At 41.0% G+C, this 19,168-nt stretch overlaps 1 protein-coding gene and 1 pseudogene across 1 annotated transcript in view; both read left to right on the top strand.

The window, feature by feature from the left end:
* The window catches only part of CSMD2 (CUB and Sushi multiple domains 2), a 1,071,431-nt gene that overhangs the window by 346,894 nt on the left and 705,369 nt on the right, over positions 1–19,168 (top strand). The gene's annotated exons all lie outside the window — the stretch shown is intronic.
* LOC138146360 (small ribosomal subunit protein uS3m pseudogene) lies at positions 545–1,282 on the top strand (annotated as a pseudogene).

Here is a 19,168-nt window from a genome sequence, read left to right as displayed (position 1 = left end):
TCTCTCTCTCTCTCTCTCTCTCTCTCTCTCTCTCTCTCTCTCTCTCTCTCTCTCTCTCTCTCCCTACATACATACACACACACACACACACAGTTCACAATGAGATTTCACCAGCAGAAGAAACTGATATGGAAGCTCCCTCCATCTGTGTGTATTGGCACCTCATCTCTAATGTAAAGACTGAGGGGGTGTGACTGGTCCACAGCTATATAATTGGCATGTGTCAGCGAGAAGACTTGAACTCAGGTTTTCCTATCACTAAGATCATCTCTCTAACCAACACACCATGCTGCCTCTCAGAATCCCTTATCTTAGGAAAATGACTGTCCCAGTCATTTTGACCCATACAAGTCTGTCCCAGCCGAAGTAGGCTTATAACCCTAACCAGAGCATGCTTTCCCACCCCATGCCTTTACTCACATCATTCCAGTTTCCCTACATTCTCTCATTATCTTTCTCTCTTCTTCACTTCCATAGTAACCCTTCTAGTGCAGGGGGTTCTCATTAACCTTTTTCCTGGCCTAATGCCCTGGATATAGAGGAATGAAGTTAGAAAGTTGGACTGTGCCCGTCCCAAGATGGCAGCACCCTTGTGCTGCGGCCGGTTCGGCCTGCGGGTGGCCGTCGCTGGGGCCCCTGAGCTGCTGTCCGCCTGCCGCGCCGTCCACACCATCATTGTTTGCTGTAAGAACCGAGCGGCGCAGGTCCGAGTGGGGAAGGGCGACAAGCCGGTGACCTAAGAGCAAGCCCATCCCCCTCACTACATTGCCCACCGCAAGATCTGGCTGTCCCTGCACACTAGTAATCTGGACGGAGAGGAGGGGGCTGCGGAGAGGACCGTGGAGGAAGTGTTCCTCTGAAAGTTCTTGTACGGCACCTTCCCAGGCTGCCTGGCAGACGAAGTGGTCATTAAACGCCAGGCCAACCAGCTGGTCATCTGCATGGTGCTGCTGCAGTGTCTGCCGCCCACCAAGGTCTACTTCCTGGTGGGCTACAGCAAGGCACTGCTGTCCGCCTTCTACAAGTGCCCTGTGCAGCTGATCCTGCAGACGGTGTCCAGCAAGGCCATCTACAAGTACATCTAGGGCCCTTGTCCAGCCCTGGACACTGCAGGCTGGGGATCCGACCTCGGGACCGTGGACTTGGGCATCGCTGCTGTTGGAGAAAGCCTCCCGTGTCAAGAGGGCAGTGGTCTTCAAAGTAGGGATCTGCTGTTTCTTGTCAAATTCCTGTGTATAATAAAGCTTTTTGTTTCTGATAAAAAAAAGAAAAGAAAAGAAAATTGGACTGTCAGGAAACTTGAGTTAGCACTATTAACTCAATGTAGGACCTCTGTTAAGTCACTTGCCTTCTCTAGGCCTCAGTTTCTTTGTTTGAAAAATGAGACTACGCTAAACTGTCCCTTCTAGCTCTCAGGTTTTACGGTTCTGGTACTCTATAAGTCTTAACTGGTCTCCTAACAGTCTATCAGTCAATCCTATACTCTTGTGACAGATTAACTTTCCTAAATGCTGCTTTGTAAGACACACATGCACCTTCTGAGAAGTATTTATGGCTCCCAGTTGCCTACAAAATAAATCCAAGCTTCCTAGCCTGGTATCTAACATTCTCCATTATTTGGCCCATACAACATTTCTAGCTTTATCTCTCCTGGCTCCTTATGTAAACATTCTCATCCAACTAGACTGGTTTAATGTTTCAAAAGGCAAGGTATATGTGTTCCTGCTTCCAAGTCTTCTTATGCTTGGGAACAATGTAATGTGCTTTCTTTTTTCTCCACTTGTCTAAATCTTGCCTTTCCTTAACGACTTTACACTTCCATGAAGCTTAGCCCAACCCAATCCAAGATGAGCAATTGCTTCCTTCTATTCCCATAGTAATTCTGATCTGTATCCCTATTTAAGCCCCAAATTTAATTTGCTGTTAAAATTAAAATGCTGTTCCTCATCTTTTCTGGTACATATCCTACAATGGACTAAGTTGATCAAAGGCAAGAAGCCTATCTTACTCCTTGGTAGCTGGCCAGTACTTAGTACTATACAAAAGGCATTAGGTTCTTGACAAATGTTTACTTATGATGGTGATAAGAGAATGATCAAGATGGTGGTACCAATTATGATGGCAGAATACCTTCTTCTTTCCTCAAAAAAAACCCAATGCCATGTATTCTCCAAGGCCTTGCTCTTATGTTCCCTTCTCTAGTGAAGCCTTCTTTAACCATGACAGCTAAGAATGATCTCTCCCATCATAGAATCATTGAACCCTAAAAATCAAATTTAGAAGGGACTTCACTGGCCAACTAGTTATTGATACATCTACAAGAATTCCTGCTACACCATCCCTAGCAAATGACGATTCAGAATTTCCCTGAAGACCTCCAGTGAGAGGGAGCCCCCCATCTCCCACAGTCAACCATTCCATTTTTTTTTGATAATCTAATTGTTAGGAAGTTTTACCTTGTGGAGAATGAAATATACCTTCTTGCAATTTCTACCAATTGCTCCCAATTTTTTTCTGGGGTAAAGCAGAACAGGTCTAATCCATTTTCCCATTATTACCATTTCATCTATTATGTATTCCCCTGCCCCAGTCTTCCCTTCTTGTGGCTAAATATTTTCAATTCCTTCAATTTATCCTTAGCTAGTATGATCTCAAAGCTATTTCCCATCCTCTGGAAACTCTCCACCTTATCAATGTCCTTCCTTAAATATGGTGCCCAGAACTGAATATAATGCTTTAGATATGATCTGGTCAAAGCAGAAGGAAGAGGCTGTATCATCTCTCTAGTTATGGATAGCATGTATTTCTTAAAGCAGCAAAAGATTACGTTGGCTTTGAGGGAAGTCAGATCACACACATAACTCACATTGAGTTTATGGTCCACTTATGGTCCACTAAAACCTCAAGATAGTTTTCAGTTTGTTGTCTAGCTGCACCTCTCCCATCCTGTATTTATAAAGTTAATTTTTAGCCCATGTGAGAATTTATACTTCTGCCTAATCATCACAGTCAACTCATTCAAGTATTCTACCATAATGCTTTTATTTATATTTGGCATAGTTATGTTAGTTGCCATTTCGTGTATGTGTGTGTCCTTCCAATGCATGCATTATAAATGTTGGATACCAAATTGGGGTACAGGGGGCATGACTAAGATAGAAATATATTATTATTATTATATATATGGGATCTAATTGAAATTAGGCTTTACAAAGATTGGGGAAGTTGGCTCATACCAGTCACATGAGCATGATTCAAAGTAGGCAAAAGGAGAACATCAGGAAAAGAGAGTCAGTCCATGGGTTAGAGAAGATCAAACAGGAGAAAATCAGTTCCGTTGAGAACACTGCTACAGCACCTATAAAAGTCGCTCAGTAAATCATTGTTGATTGAACTTCTAACATTTTGCAACCCCAAGCAAACACTTCTGAAAGGGCTTCTTCATGCATTTTTAATTGCTAAGTCAACAAATCTCCAGAGGAAGGGAAACCCTAACTTTTTGAACTACTTTGGTATATGAGATAATTTGGGTCGTATTTGCACATAATAAATATTGGATTTCCATTTGACTAGAAGTAATGCTAGTGACTTACCCTCAGTATGTTTTGTGCTTTGAGTAGTGATTTGGGGTGGGGGAGGGCAAGCAGTGGGTTTCACTATATCACTGCCATTCTCTAGCCTGGTTATCTCACCGTACTGCCTATACACAAGCCATCGTTCTCATCTCCCTCCCCGCCCCCAAATTACAGCAGCTTTGAACTCCCTGAGTCCCCTGGTTCTGACAGACAAGCTTTTGTTTTATTTTTCCAGGGGCCTGGTTTACATGCTATTTCCCACATTTCCACACCAGGCTGTTACATATGTACTACCCCTCTCCCCAACACGGCTTTCCAGTTTCCCTTTATGTGATATTTTCCATTAAAATATAAGTTCCTTTAAATCAGTAGCTGTTTTTCATGCTTGTGTTTATATCCTCAGTGTTTAGCACAATGACTAGAAATAGTAAGTGCTTAATAAATGCTTACCTATCTATCTAGACATTTATCAGGTTGCACTTTTAATGAAGGGCATACATTGTGGAATGACTGGCCATGATGAGGAATTTGGGCATGAACTGACTTCCATGGGAATCAGTGCTATGACCATGACCTCATTAACAATGTGCAGCACCAAATGATCCAATTAACAGCTTGAACATAACCAAAATGCAGCAATGCTTCCTTTTTCTCACTCCCAAATCATCATTAGCCCTGTTTTGGTCAAGTATGATTTGAATTAGATATCCTTTGAGGCTCCTTCCAATTCTATTTTGTGGTTCTTTTTTTAATTGATTTTTTAAATTTACATTACTTTTATTTACGAAGATACTTCTTTTGCCTCCCTTCCTACCCAGAGAGCCATTGCTTGTAACAAAGGGATGGATGGGGTGGGGAGAAAGAGAGGAGGGGACAAAAATTCAGCAAAACTAACCATCACATCAACCAACTCTTACAATATATACAATGTTCAATACCCCTAGTAACCTCAACCTATTGAAAGAAGGACAGGAGGCACATTTTCTCTACTTCAGATTTAATCTTTGTCATTATAATTTCTATAAATTCTTTTCATTTTATAAGTATCTTTTAGTAAATCTTCTCTGGAGTCTCCCACCCTGGCCAGGAGAGCTGACCTCTCTCTGATTAAGAGAGTACTGCCAGCTTCCCAAGTCTCTTTCTGGGTAGTATGTAGGCCATATGTTCTGTTAGTACTGGAATTGGGTGATGGGAGAGAGGAGAGAGCATTCAGGAACATATATTGAAAGGAACTTAAGAAACATTTTTTTTCCTAGAGAAAATGTCCTAAATCATTTCACCTTTCTCAGTCTTTCTTCTTCATCTGTAAAATGGGAACAATAATAGCACCTACCTACTTACTATGGTTATTGTGAAGGTCACATTTTTTCAGTTAAATTCAATAAAATTGATTATGTACCTACTGTGTACAAGGAACTGTGCTAAGCACTGACGATGCAAAAGGAGGCAAAAAACAGTCCTCTCAAGGAGCTTACAATCTAATTAGGGAGACAACATGCAAACACATATGTAAAAAAGCAAGCTACATACAGGATAATTAGGGAATAATTGCCAGAGGGAAGGCATGGTCTAGGGAAGTCTTCCTGTAGAAGGTGAGATTTTAATTGGGATTTAAAGGAAGCCAGGGAGGTCAGTGCACAGAACCAAGGAGGGAGAGCATTCTAAGCATGAAGGATGGCCAGAGAAAGAGATAGGAGACGGGAGATGGAGTGTCTTATTCCTGTAACAGCCAGGAGCCCAGTGTGACTGAACAGAAGAGTACATGTTAAAGAGTAAGGTTATAAGAAGACAGCAAAGGCAGGAGGGAGCTAGGTTATAAAGGACTTTGAATGCCAAACAGAGAATTTTGTATTTGCTCCTGGAGACAATAGAAAGCCACAGGAGTTTATTGAGTAGGGAAGGGACATGATCAGACCTACGCTTTAGGAAAAATATTTTAGTGACTGAATAGAAAATGGATTGGACTGGGAATAGACTTGAGGCAAGCCAGCCCACCAGCAGGCTATTGCAATAATCCAGGTATGAGGTGATCAGAGCCTGTACTAGAGGAGTGGCTGTGTCAGAGGAGAGAAGGGGGTGTAACTGAGAGATGTTGCAAAGGTGAGATTGAGAGGCCTTGGCAATGACTTGGATATGGGGGTGGCAAGGGGGTGGTGGTGAGAGACAGTGAGAAATCCAAGAAGACTCTTAGGTTGAAAGCCTGAGACACCGGGAGGGTGGTGTTGCCCTCTACAGTAATGGGGGAGAATGTAGGAGGTGGGTTAAGAGGGTTTGGGGGAAGGATGAGCTCTATTTTAGACATCAAGAGAGAAAATATATGCCCCTGAGAGAACTTTGCAAACCTTAAAGATCTATATAAATGCTGTTATTATTGATTATTAATAATAATTATCATTATTATCTGTCAGTGGGTAGGATTTCTTAGAGAAAGGTTAACAGGAACAACACAGAATAGTTGTGCCTAATCAGCAAATACAGCGTCTTGTGAAAGTTTCAGTAATTTGATCTGCAATCCTTGAAGCTCCAAGGGCCTTCACAATGTCTGTCTCTGATCACTGATCAGGGCTTAGAGATGATTTAAAAGCCTTCCTCCCTCTCTAGTTTTAAATCTATAATATGGTAGTGGCAATGGTGGGGTTGTGATGGTATTGGTGACATTTTATCCAGACCATCACTTCTCCTTCCCATATACCCCTTCCTAGGCCTATTGTGGCGCTCAATTCTGTGTCCCAGTTATGTTTTTGAAATTCTATAGGAATTACTGCTATTGCTAAGGCCTTGATGGCTTCAGGAAGTCTGAGATACCGGGGAAGAGAGTGAGATCAGATCTCTGGGGAAAAGATTTGCTCCCCTGCCTCCCAAAATAGACTCCCTGCTCACCATTAGGGAACCAATGGACCTCATTAGGCACTCCCAGCTCCTTCAGGTGGCCTCCCTGAGGACTCAGGGAAGAAGTGTCCTGAAAATGCAGCACCTTAAGGGAGAAATGAGTTGCTTTCCAAGTGGGCCCCCACTGTGAAAGCTCAGCCCCTATGTGTTTTACAATATTGTGGCTTCCCGTACTGCTAATAAGCCTCTGAATAGAGGGGTGTGAAAGTTGGCCCTTCTCTCCTGACGCACACCAGCAGCAGACAGGATGTGAGGGTATTTTCAGCTTAGCACGAAAGCTCAAGAAATGAACAAAAACAACAACAAGAGACAGGAGCATCCAACTAACTAAGCCAGCCAAACTCATTGCCTCGAGCACCTTCTGGCTGCTTTCTAAGTTTAATTGTTCCTCTGGAGCCTTGAAATTCTGATCACTCATTTATGCCTGTGCTGCTGGGACAGACCACCTGCCTGCCCATTCCTGTCCCTTCTGTCCATCAGGGGCTTCCCAGAGCTCAGCCCTTGCAGCCTGCAAGGCCCTTGCTTTTACACATGTGGCTTATGAGAGGATCTGAGGGAAAGAGAGAGACTAACTCTCCCTGGTAATTTGTCAGTGTACTTTGGACAAAGTATCTTCCACTGGGCCAACAAGGATGGAGGTACACTGAATGGCATTTCCTTTTTTAACAGGGCATTTCAAAACATGCCATGAAAAACATCTTATGTTGTCCCAGTTAATCATAACATCATTAGATTTAGATGTGAAGGGAATGGCTAGGTGGTACAGTGAATAGAGCACTGGCCCTGGAGTCAAGAGGACCTGAGTTCAAATCCAGCCTCAGATACTTCACACACACACACACACACACACACACACACACACACACACACACACTAGTCTTGTGACCTTGGGCAAGTCACTTAACCCCAACTGCCCTCTAATAAGCAAAAAAAAAAAGATTTAGATGTGGAGACCATTTAATTCTCCCCATTAATAGACAAGAAAACTTAGGCCTATTGAAGGGAATGGGCTTGCCCAGTCCCTAAGATGTGCCCAGTTCTGAGGGGCAGGAGCGGACAGTGGGAGGGGATGAGTATTATATAATTTCCAGGTTTCTCTTCATCTGATTTTGTCTGTGTTCCCTTTCTCTCATTTTGTCTTTGTATCTATAGTTCCTTGAATATAGCAGGAGCTTGATAAAGGTTTGTTATTTTGCTTGCTTGCTTTCCGGTGGGTGAAGCCTACATGTCAGGACATATTTGGGTGGAAAATTCCTGTCAGAGAGGTCCCCCACATGTGAAATGCAGAAACTTCTCTCATAGCTTTGGGGGGAAATGATCACCCTCCCATGTTTCTCTGTAGTCCTGGCTGGTGCAGGACAGGTTTATAAAGAGAACTACAGTAACATGTTTTATTGATAAAATACATCAGAAGTTCTCAAAGTGTTTTCACATCCATGATGCCTTTGGTTTGTGTACAATTTCTATCCCCATTCAAATCAGTAGTTGCCTTTTCCCAAATCTGAATTATGACTATGCTTGTAATCTACATGGAAGTAGAAAGTTTACAATTCTTCCTTCCTAGAATCTCTTCTCAAGAGAAGATCCATTTGCATGAGATTAAATAATGTCCCTGGATGTTGCCCATAGCTCATGATCATTACAGAAAAGGCTCTGGGTTCACAGATTGTTTTTCGTTTTGAGGGCTTCTAGTTGGTCATGCATTTTAGATCAGAACCCCATTCAGGGTTTTCCATGGGAACATCAGAATTTAACCTGGGTGTAGGTTTCCACAACAAAAGGGAGGAAAGAGTGTTCAATTCCAATGCAAGCATTTACGTTAACAGAACTTTGAATAGTAGGAGGATGGATGAACATGACACAGAAGAGAAAAAGAATAAGAACACTACCACTGAATATTTGGAACTGACAGATGTAAAGCTCTTCCCAAATTGTGGGGAATTGAACCCTCCGAGGAGAAAGCAGCTGCTTGTTCTCCAAGGAAGGATGATGTGGATCCATTGGAGACTGTTAAGTAAGACATCATTCAGTAAGGAAAAAAAAAGAGAAGAGATGAGTAAGGACAACTGGTTCCATGATGAGGAGTACTGAAGCAGCTATCTGTTGATGTGGTAACAAAACAGAGACGTCTACTGGCCTCCCATTACACATAGCAAAGACAGAGAACTTCTGAAGCCTTATCAAACCTCATAACAGCTTCTCATTTCTGGTGATTCATGAAGGCAAAAATTATACTGCTAAAGAAATATTTAATGCACTGCTAGCAATTACAAAGTTTTCAACAAGAAATTAAAGACTTTCTGGTCACAGAGAATGTTCTGTCACTGCTACTGGTCAAGGCAGGAGATTCAAAAACTAAAGGCAGGTTTGAGAATTGGACAGCTAGTTAAGAAGATGGTGTCTAAGAAGATTTGATCACAACTTTAAAATATAGAAATGATATTCTGGGCAGAGATGAAGGATACCTAACAAAGGGGTAGTGAGAATATATTTGCCTAGAGTCTTAAAAATCTCATATAAAGAATTTCAAATTGAAGAGGAAGAATGGAGAAATCTACCTGCTTATATTCACTGAGCTAGATTCCATAGAAATAGCTGCCAAGTAGGAAGATTAGTAGTAGAATATCCCTAAATTCACTGAAGGCAAAATTTAAGAAAAGAGCTATGAATAAAACCATTGGCTACAGAGACCTATTCAAAATGCACAAATTACGTGGGGGAAAAAAACAAAATGATAAAGAGATCTTAATGCAAAGAAGCAAATTTGACCTTATGGGTAAAATTGAGACTTGGGGTGGGGGGAAGGAAGTCTTCCTACTACAATATAGCTCTGGAAAGCTACAGAAATGCTACAGAAACAAGATATTTAAAGGGGGGTGAAGTAACATTATATATTAAGAAGAATTTACTTGTATGAAAAAATCCAGGAACAAGCACTGGGGAGCATGATGAGAGATGATCAATGGAAATAGAAACAGATTTAATATTGTCATCAAATTAAGTTAGAGAACACCTGTACAGAAAGAAGAAAGAGATAAGGAGTCAAAGGAAAAGATTATAAACCTGGCACTAAGGAATGCTATGGGGATGGGAGACTTTAATTATCTGCACATCTACTAGAGCCCTCTTTCTCTCACAAAAGTGAAATAGCTAATAAGTTCTCGGCTTCTTTAATGTTCATTTCAATCTTTAAAATCTGGAAGAACCAATGAGGGGAATGACTGTGCTGTATCTGATTCTCACCAACAAAGAGGAAATGATTGCTGGGACAGAAGATGTGCTCACCATGGGAAAAGTGACTCCTCCATTTTAGAATGTAGACAAGAAAGAAAGCAAATTTCAAAGAGTTAGAGGTAGAATTCTATGGCAGAAGATTATACAAGGGAAGTTGGTCTAGGAAGAATAGATCTCACAAATGAAATCCTGGAGATATGAAGATGAAAAGGGCAGTTGTTTAACAAGGTAAATGCACAGAAAACTCATTGATCACCTTAAATTTTTAACAAGAGATGTATAGACGTTAGCAGCAAGGACAGGTATGGACAATGAATACAAAAGTACATCATGTTCCTTGTAAGAATAGTAGTGGCATTAGGTGGCAGAGTGGATAGAATGGTGGAAGACCTGAGTTCCTCAGACATTAGCTTTGTGGAACCATGTAGCACTTCACCTCTCTCATGCTCAGTTTACTTATCTGCAAAAAAAAACCTCCCACATAGAGCTGTTGTGAGAATCAAATGAAGTACATATGTAAAGCACTTTGCAAATGTAAAAGCAGTGTGTAAATGCTAGCTATTATTAATATGTTCATGATCCTCAGCTCATTATCAAGAGGAAAGCTAAAAAGAATATTTTATTTCTTGTTTTGGGGAAGAGAGGAAGATCAAAGAAAGGATCAGGACCCACTGTTCAAAGTAGATGACAAAATGATAATGGGCAATAGAGAGAAGAAAGAGTTGAACGTAAGGGAAGTTGAGAGATAATAAGAGAGGACCTAGATACCCCTGATGAGTTCCAAGTCACTGCACGAAGAAGAACTATGTCCCAGAAGACTGAAATAATTGGTAGTGGATGATTACTGAGCTACTGTCAGCGATCTTTTAAGATTGTGGAAGAATAACATGCAATGCCCCAGAGAGAGGCGGTGGGAGAATGCAGTCTGCAAATGACAGGCCAGTGAGCTTGGCTTTGACTCCTAGTAACCTTCTAACTTTTTAACCTAATCTGAAAAGGTCCATCAATAGATTTCAGGGGGTCTGTGAACTTGGATGTGAAAAAGTAACATCTTTATTTTAATATTATTGTTTTCCTCTGCAATCTTATGTATTTTATTTTATGCCCTTAAAAAGATTATTCTAAGAAGGAATCCATAGGCTTCACCAAATCACCAAAGAGATTCATGGCACAAAAACGGTTAAAATCCCTTTATCTAGAATGTATTATTAAAGGGATAGTTAGTGTATGTCTAAAAAAAATGAAGAGGTCATAACAAAAGGGGAAAGGGAACAAGCATTTATAAAGCACCTACTGTGTGCCAGGCACTGTGTTTTGTTTTTACAAATTGTGTTTTACAAATATTATCTCATTTGATCATAAAGAGCTGATGTAGCTTCATCAAGAACAAGTCATGGAGGGGCAGCTATGTGATGAGGTGGATAAAGAAGTAGCCCTGAAGTCAGGAGGACCTGAGTTCAAATGTGGCCTCAGATACTTACTAGCTATGTGATCCTAGGCAAGTCACTTAACCCCTATTGCCTAAAAATATAAAAAAAGAAAGAAAAAGCCATAGTCAGACCAATCTCATTTCCTTTTTTAAGAGGATTCCTAAAATATCATGAGAATGTGGAATTTATAATTCACTTAGATTCTAGCAAAGAATTGGATAGAGTTTTCTACACTAGTCTTGTGGACATGATGAAGAGATGAGACCTAGGTGATTGTGTAGTTAGGTAGGTTCTCAATTCATTGTCTTACCCAAAAGAATTGTTATTAATAATTTGGGGTCAACTTTGAAGGAGGTCTCTGGTGAAGTGCCTCAGGCATCTGTGTTGGTCCTGTGTTGTTTTAACATTTTCATGTTCATGTGTGAAGAAATAATAATATTCTCATCAAATTTGCAATTGTATTGACTTGATTCAATAGTTAACATGTTAAACAATAGAAAGGGGATACAAAAGGATCTTGCAGTCATATAGATGAAATTTAGTAGGGATGAATGTAAAGCTTTATCGATGACATCTATAAATACAAGATTCAGGAAGCTTGGTCAGTTTGGATATAAAAGACTGTAATGTTAATGGGATATAAGTTCTTCCCTGCCTATTAATAGATCTCACATGGAGCCCATTAAGGGAAGCTTGCTTAGGGGAGACTTGCTTGTTAGGAAGGCTTTAACACCTTTTGCTAATTTCTAATTAGGCACTGAATCAGAAGGGTTGTGTTGCCTTCTGGCTCTGAGAAGTGTATATATACTCTGAGTTGGTATTTTTCTTTGAGGGCTCACTTATGAAAAGGACCTCGTGATTCCCTGGTCAAGATTCTGAGTAGCCATACGTTCAGAGCTCCCTGACTGCTCAGATGTAAAGGCTTTCTCGATCCAGGGATGTATGTTAAGTGTCTAATTGATTCAGACAGTCAGAGCTCTGTCTGTTGGTCTTTATTTCTCTGCTTGTATTTTCTCTGAAGTTCAGGGTGCTGACTTTTCCCCTGAACTAATGAATGTAATTTTTAAAAGATTGTTGACCCCTTAAACAGCTATCTTTCCTAGTAAAGCAGATCTAAGAACCTGTGCTAGTAGTCATCCTGGCTATGTGATAATCTATTGTAACAGACCTAGTGAGACTCCTGTGTGGAGTATTGCCTCTACTTCCAGGAGAGACTGTAGGAAGGATATTGACAAGACATAGTATTGTGTAGAGTCCATAAGGAAGAGTACCAGATGCATGAGAAGACTGGAAAACATATCATATGGTGAATAAGGGATGTTTAGCCTGAAAAAGAGAAGGCTTAGGTCAGATTGGGATAGGATTATATGTGGAAAAGAAATTGTCCTTCTTGGCCCCAGAAGGTAGAAATAAAATCAATGAGTAGACGTCGTAAAGAGGCAGATTTCAGCTTGCTACTACTTCCAACCAGAGCTACCCCAAAGTGGCCCAGTTTCCCACAAGTGGAGGTCTTCTGTATAAGGCTGGAGGTCAGAGAGGTTGTAGTCCTGTTCAGGTACCTATCTCATTCCTTCCAATTCTGGGATTGTCTAATTCTATGAAGCACCATGCTCAGATTCGCTTCCATTTTACCTCGTTGGCATGGTGGGACTTTGCTGCAATGCAAAGCCTCTCCAAGGAACCTTTATGCTAATGAAGGTTGTCTGTAATCATTGATCATACCGTTACGCCACTCCTCCCCCGCGATCTCCTTTTCTCTAAAATTAGAGCAGCCTTACAGAGGCATTCAGTGGGAGGAAAATCGGTGTGGGTTGCATATTTTGAACAGCAAGTCTCATTAGTGGCAGCACTAGATTGTAATTCTGCAGCAGAGCCAGGCATATAGGTCTCGGATGTTTCTCCTTCCAAAGCATTTTCGTGCACCTTTCCTTTCCCCCCTTCTCCTGAGTTGCCCCACACCTGGCATTCTTTGCTTGCTTCCCTGGCCTAGTATCCAGATTTTCCAGGCAATAGCTTTTTCAAATGAGAATGGACTTCTCATGTCATCCATAAACTAACCAATCAGCTTGTTTCTCTTTATTAAACACCCACTCTCTGCTTGGCACTGGGGTCCCACTGTGGGGAACACAGATTACTTAGATATAACCTCTACTTTTCGGTAGTTTCCACTCTGTTTATGGACACAGATTACACTGGGGTGGGAGACCTCCTTCCATGGACAAAAATAGCCTGAGAACTGATTTCTTTGGTACATGAGAATTGAGGGGTTCTCTCTCATTGGAAGTCCTCAGGCATCAGCCAAAGCAGCTAAATCCATCTGTTAAGGATATTGAAGAGGACATTCCCAAGCAGGTAAACTTGTGAGTGCAAGCTGAATAGCCTCTGTTAGTCCTTCCAAGCCCCCAAATCTGTGATTCTGGGCTAGCTGCTGCTTCTTTTTCTTCCCTTACTGCATCCCTGCTAATAGAGTCACCTCATTCCATTAAAAAAGAGCTCCTTTAAAGAGAATTCCAAAGAGAAAGACCTATGCTCTTACCCAATCAAATTCTTTATTCACCAGCACATACCTTTGCAACCAGTTCTTACTTAATTCAGTTCTTAAATAACCTGCTGAATAATGTGTCCAAAAGAATTAAACAGCCCACAGCTCTACATGAGCATTTAAGTACCGATGACTATTTCTCTATTATACTGCCTAAACAAGCTCTGTGATGTACAATCAGAGGTTTATCAACAACTTACAAAGATCATCTCTCTGCTTTTGCATCCTGCTGCTCTGTAGCTATTCAAAACCTATTCAGAACTTACAGAGTCACAGGGTTTCCAAGTGAGAAAGGACGTTATTGGCCATCTAGCCCAGCAGATACCCTAAAAATAACCTCTTCTCCAATGTATCTGATGAATGGTCATCCAACTTGTGCTTGAAGGCCTCAAAGGAAGAAGAAGCCCCTACCTCCTACAGTGCCCATTCCACTCATGGGTCACTTCAATTATGAAGAAGTTTCTTCCTTATATTAAGTGTTCCTCTTTTCAACTCCCATCCATTGCTGCTGGGTTTACTGTCAGGGACCCCAAAGAAGAAATTTAATCTTTCTTTCAACTGATAGCTCTTTGTATATGTAATGAAAGGTATCCTGTTCCCCCGAGTCTTCTCCTTGTCAGGCTAAATGTGCCCAGGTCCTTCAACCAATTCTCACATGGCACACACTCCAGGTATATCACCATTCTAGGCACTATCCAGTTTATTAATGCTTTTCCTGAACTGTGATGTCCAGAACTGAACACAGTCCTCTAGATGAGTTCTGACTAGTGAAGAGGGACCATCACCTCTTCCTCCATGAAAATGACCCCTCCCTTAGTGCCATCTAAGATTTTACTGAGGCAGCTAGGTGGAACAGTGGATAGAGTTCTGGGCTTGGAGTCAGGAAGACCTGAGTTCAAATCCAGTCAGAGACACTTACTAACTGTGTCACCCTGGGCAACTCATTTAACCTTGTTTGCCTCAGTCTCCTCATCTGCAAAATGAGCTGGAAAAGTAGATGATGAACCCGTCTAGTATCTTTGCCAAGAAAACCCAAGATGAGGTCACCAAGAGTTAGGCACGACTGAAAGGACTTTCATTAGCATTTTTGTCTGCTATATCATGCTATAACTCATAAATAATTTTTTCCCAGCAAACTGCTGTCTAACCAAGTCTCTCCACCTTGTGCTTCAGAAGTCGTCTTGAACCCAAGTCTAAGATTCAGCCCAATGTTCAAGTCTAGCAAGATCTTTCTGAATCCTGTTTCTGTCATAGAGTGTATTAGCTATGTTCCTCAGCTTTGATAAGCTTTTTCTCAGTGTTGATCTGTATCCAAGTAATTGATAAAAATGTTAACCTAGGGCCAAGCCTAGATCCCTGGGGCACTCCACTCAATGCCTAATTCCAAGTAGACATTGGGTCATTAGTGACTACCCTTTGAGTTTGGCCTTAACAACCAGTTCCAAGTCCATCTAACCTACTGTCTTTTAGTCCACATCTCTCCATCTTTTCCACAAGAACAGTATGTGATGCATTATCAAACACCAAAACCCTCCCCCCCAATCTATTAGTTGAATAATTCTATGAAAAAAAAACAGAAAATAAACCCATACTACCATGTTCTCACAAATTATCACATACTATCTTAAAATCAAAGACATATAATAGAAGTGCCTTCAACTCTTCACTTCACCCCAGAATTTTTATGTGTAATCACTAAATCCTCTCCCATTGCTATTATTCAGAGGAAAAGGTGTGTTGGGGTGTTTTTGGTTTTGTTTTGTTTTTGACAAAATTAAACCTTCTATTTCTGTTTGAGATCCAAGTGGAAATTAAAGTATATTGGAGACATCTCCTCAGATGCCTCATTTCCACCCAACTGCACTCATTTTAGACTTCTTTGCTTCTCCACCATGACCCCACACCAAGTACCTTCCTTCCCTTCTGCTCTGCTTTTTAGCTTTGTACTTTAGCCTTGTGTGTTGTCTTCTCCTGTTAGATTGTAAGCTCCTTAAGGGACAATCCATGGATTGTCTTTCTTTTTCATATTTGCATCCCCAGTCTTTAGCACAGTGCCTGGAACACAGCAGGGACTTAATAAATGTTTATTGACTATTGGATCTTACCACTCCTATCTACTTTGAGGCCTTGCCCCTATCAATTTACCGCCTCTTTTTGTGTCATCAGTTTCTCCCTCTACATTCATTCCTTCAATCTTCCAATATGTAAGGTCAGGTGTCCTCTCTTTCAAGAAATCATAGGACAACAGGATCATAGACTTAGAGATGAAAAAGTCCTCAAAGGCCATCTTTCTCTTATCCTGGATTCCCTCCACAAACCCATACCTACCTTTAGATTTCCTTTCCCTTAATTTAATGAAGAATAGTCCGTGTTCATTGTCTCCACTTCTACTTGTACCTATTTCTGCAATCTGACTTCTGTCTCTGCTACTGCAATTGCCCTCTAAGATCATCGATGATCTGATATAACAGATCCAATGGCCTTTTCTCAGTTCTTGTCCTTGTAGCACTTGACATTGTTGGCCAAACCCCCATCTTGAAGCTCATCCCTGTGACCAAGCATTGTCCTTGTCCTCCTGGTTCTTTATCTCTCCTGCTCAGTCTTCTCCTATCTGTTGAATATTGGCATTCCCCGAGACTCTCTCCTTAGCCCTCCTCTCATCTCTCTATGTCCTAATCTCATACATTTCCATCATTTCAATTTTCCCCTCCATCAGAAGCAGTTCCAAGTCTATGTCTCCAATCCAAAGACCTCTCCCCTAAACTACAACACTGTATTCTATGTTGTATTCATTGTATAATTCAATGTATTATATGTTGGGCATTGACCCATTTCTTCTTTCAACACCTCAAATTCAACATGTCTAAGACTAAATTGATCCTCTTCCCAATTTCTTAAGTTGTATGATATGAAGGAAAGCATTGTCACAGGCCATTTTCTTAGTTTCTTTTCAGTGCCTGGCTATTTTCCTAGTTAATTTACCTGGAACTTCAGAGTAATCTCCCTTTTTCTTACCAATGTATCTATTCAGTCACCAAGTTCTGACCATTTTTGTGCAATCTTGACTGTATAAGCAGCACCAAGGAAGAGAAACTAGAATCCCTGCCTATTTTGTTGTCAGTAATTTTAGTCCTATAAGGTTCATCAATTAGATTTTTTTAAATGAATCTTATTTAAAATCCCTTAGGAGAACTCACTATTTTTTAATCCTGTAGGTGAATCATTTTGTAAATCAAATATTTTAATTGGCGCCTAGTTTATTTGCTTGGCAAACACTGTTTTTAAAGGAGCATTAAATCAAACCAGAAATTCATATCTTGGTTCTGTTTTTTAACTACACAGGTGGTCTTGGACAATTCACTTAATCACTCTTGCCTTCAGCTGTAAAAGAAGGGGATTCATCTATAAAAAGAGGGGATTGGACTAAATGACCTCTAATATCCCTCCCAGCTCCAAATCTCTGGTGCTATCATACTATTTGAATTTCTGAGAGTATGATGCATCTATTACTACATTATACACTCGTTGTCAAAGTCCAGCCATGAAACTTTGGGACCTGTTAGCCTGACCTGAAATACCATAGAGACCAGCAAAAGGCCACTGAATCCAGACTATTGAACTGAATAAACTGAGCTACTAACAGGCAGCTGAGAACATAGCTGGAAAGAGCCAAACGCCAGAGTAGCCAAGTTCAATAACGTGTCACAGTCTGGATGAATGCAGAGAAGATGGGGAAAGAAGGAACCAGATTGGAAGGAAAGGAATTGACCATAGTCAGAAAAATCTAAGTCATTGTGTCTTTAGCATTTAACCTAGAAACTCAGTTCCAATGTCACTTCCTGGAAGAAGCATTTCCTGGACCCTTAACTCATCTCTCTCCCTGCTCCTCCCTCCCCACCCCCAAATGGCACTTGCTGAAAATCTCCTTGTATACATTTATCCTTTGTATCTTTTTATATACTTAAGATCATAGGATAATAAAGACATGGAAAGAACCACAGAGGCCATCCAGTTCATTCCCTCTCTTCAGTTTACAAATGTAGAAGCAATCCCGAGGCCAGGGATGCTAAGGGATTTGGCCAAGGTCACAAGGTAGTAAGCATCAAAGGCAGAATTTAGACTCGTATGTGTGCATGTTGTTTGCCCCAGTGGAATGTATGCTCCTTGAGAATATGGATCACGGCATTATTTGCATTTGTATCCCTGGTGCCTCACACAATGCCTGGCACTGAGGAGATAATAAATGCTCATTGATTAATTAAGCCATCAGGAGGGATTTTAAAATCCAGCAGTTTAAGGGAGCCTGGGTCTCACTTAATATCACTTAAATTGGGGTACACCCAATCTTCCTGGCGTCTTAATATCTTTTTAAAATCATAAAACACTGTCAACTCTATGTACCACCTTTTAGGAGAGGCAATCATGAGTTGGAGAGCATTTAGAGTCACTTAGGTGATACACTGGATAGAGCACCAGGCCTGGAGTTCACGTCTGGCCTCAGACACTTGATAGTTATGTGATCTTGGACATGTCACTTAACCTCTGTCTGCCTCAGTTTCATCGACTCTTAAATGGGATACTAATAGCACCTAGCTTTCAGGGTTGTTGTAAAGATAAAATGAGATAATATTTGTAAAGTGCTTAGCATGATGCCTGGCACTTCATGAATGTTGATTTCTTTCCTCCCTCCCTCCCTCCCTTCCTTCCTCCCTTCTTCTCTTCCTTCCCTTTTTCTACCTTCCTTCCTTTCTTCCTTCCTTTTTTCCTTCCTTCCTTCTTTCCTTCCTCCCTCGCTCCCTTCCTCCTTCTTTCCCTCTCTCCCTCTATTCCTTCATTCTTTCCTTCCTCCCTCTTTCCCTCTCTCCCTCCATTCCTTCCTTCCTTTCTTCTTTCCTTCCTTCTCTCCTCTATCTTATACCTCTTCTAGGTGATCTCCAAGGGCCTTCTAACTCAAAAAGTCTATGATTCTACTCAGGTTGACCCCATCCCCCAATAGCTTAAAAACAAATAGAATTCCACCCATTAAATTTGGTTCAAGTCAACAAAGGGAAAAAAAGGAAGTCAGCATAGAACAGTAGAAAGCATTTTGGCTCTGGAGTCAGGGGACCTGGCTTTAAATATTACCTCTGACTTTTATTACATATGCAACTTTGAGTAACTCATTTGGTCTCCCTGAGGCTCAGTTTCTTCATCTGTAAAATAATGGGACAGCCTCTGAGGTCCTTTTCACTTCTGTGCTCATAATTCTATGATGGCATACTTAAAGTTGTATAGTTCAAAGGAAAGAGCATTGTCTCAGGAAACAAAGGGCCTGGATTCAAATCCCACTAATCTGGTGGCTACTATCTGGCTGACCTTGGGTGAGTTACTTTCCCTGTCTGCCTTCTCATCTGAAAAATGAGGGGAGTTGGACTAGGTAGCCTCTGAGATTCCTTCCAAGTTTACATTTATATCTATCTATCTATCTATCTATCTATCTATCTATCTATCTATCTATC

Source organism: Petaurus breviceps, unplaced genomic scaffold, assembly GCF_028583685.1.
Source record: "Petaurus breviceps papuanus isolate PSGF00001 unplaced genomic scaffold, PetGlider_PUasm1.0 90760, whole genome shotgun sequence".
NCBI classification, from domain to species: domain Eukaryota; kingdom Metazoa; phylum Chordata; class Mammalia; order Diprotodontia; family Petauridae; genus Petaurus; species Petaurus breviceps.
The sequence above is the reverse complement of the archived record's forward strand: the minus strand, read 5'-3'. Positions and strand labels throughout refer to the sequence as shown.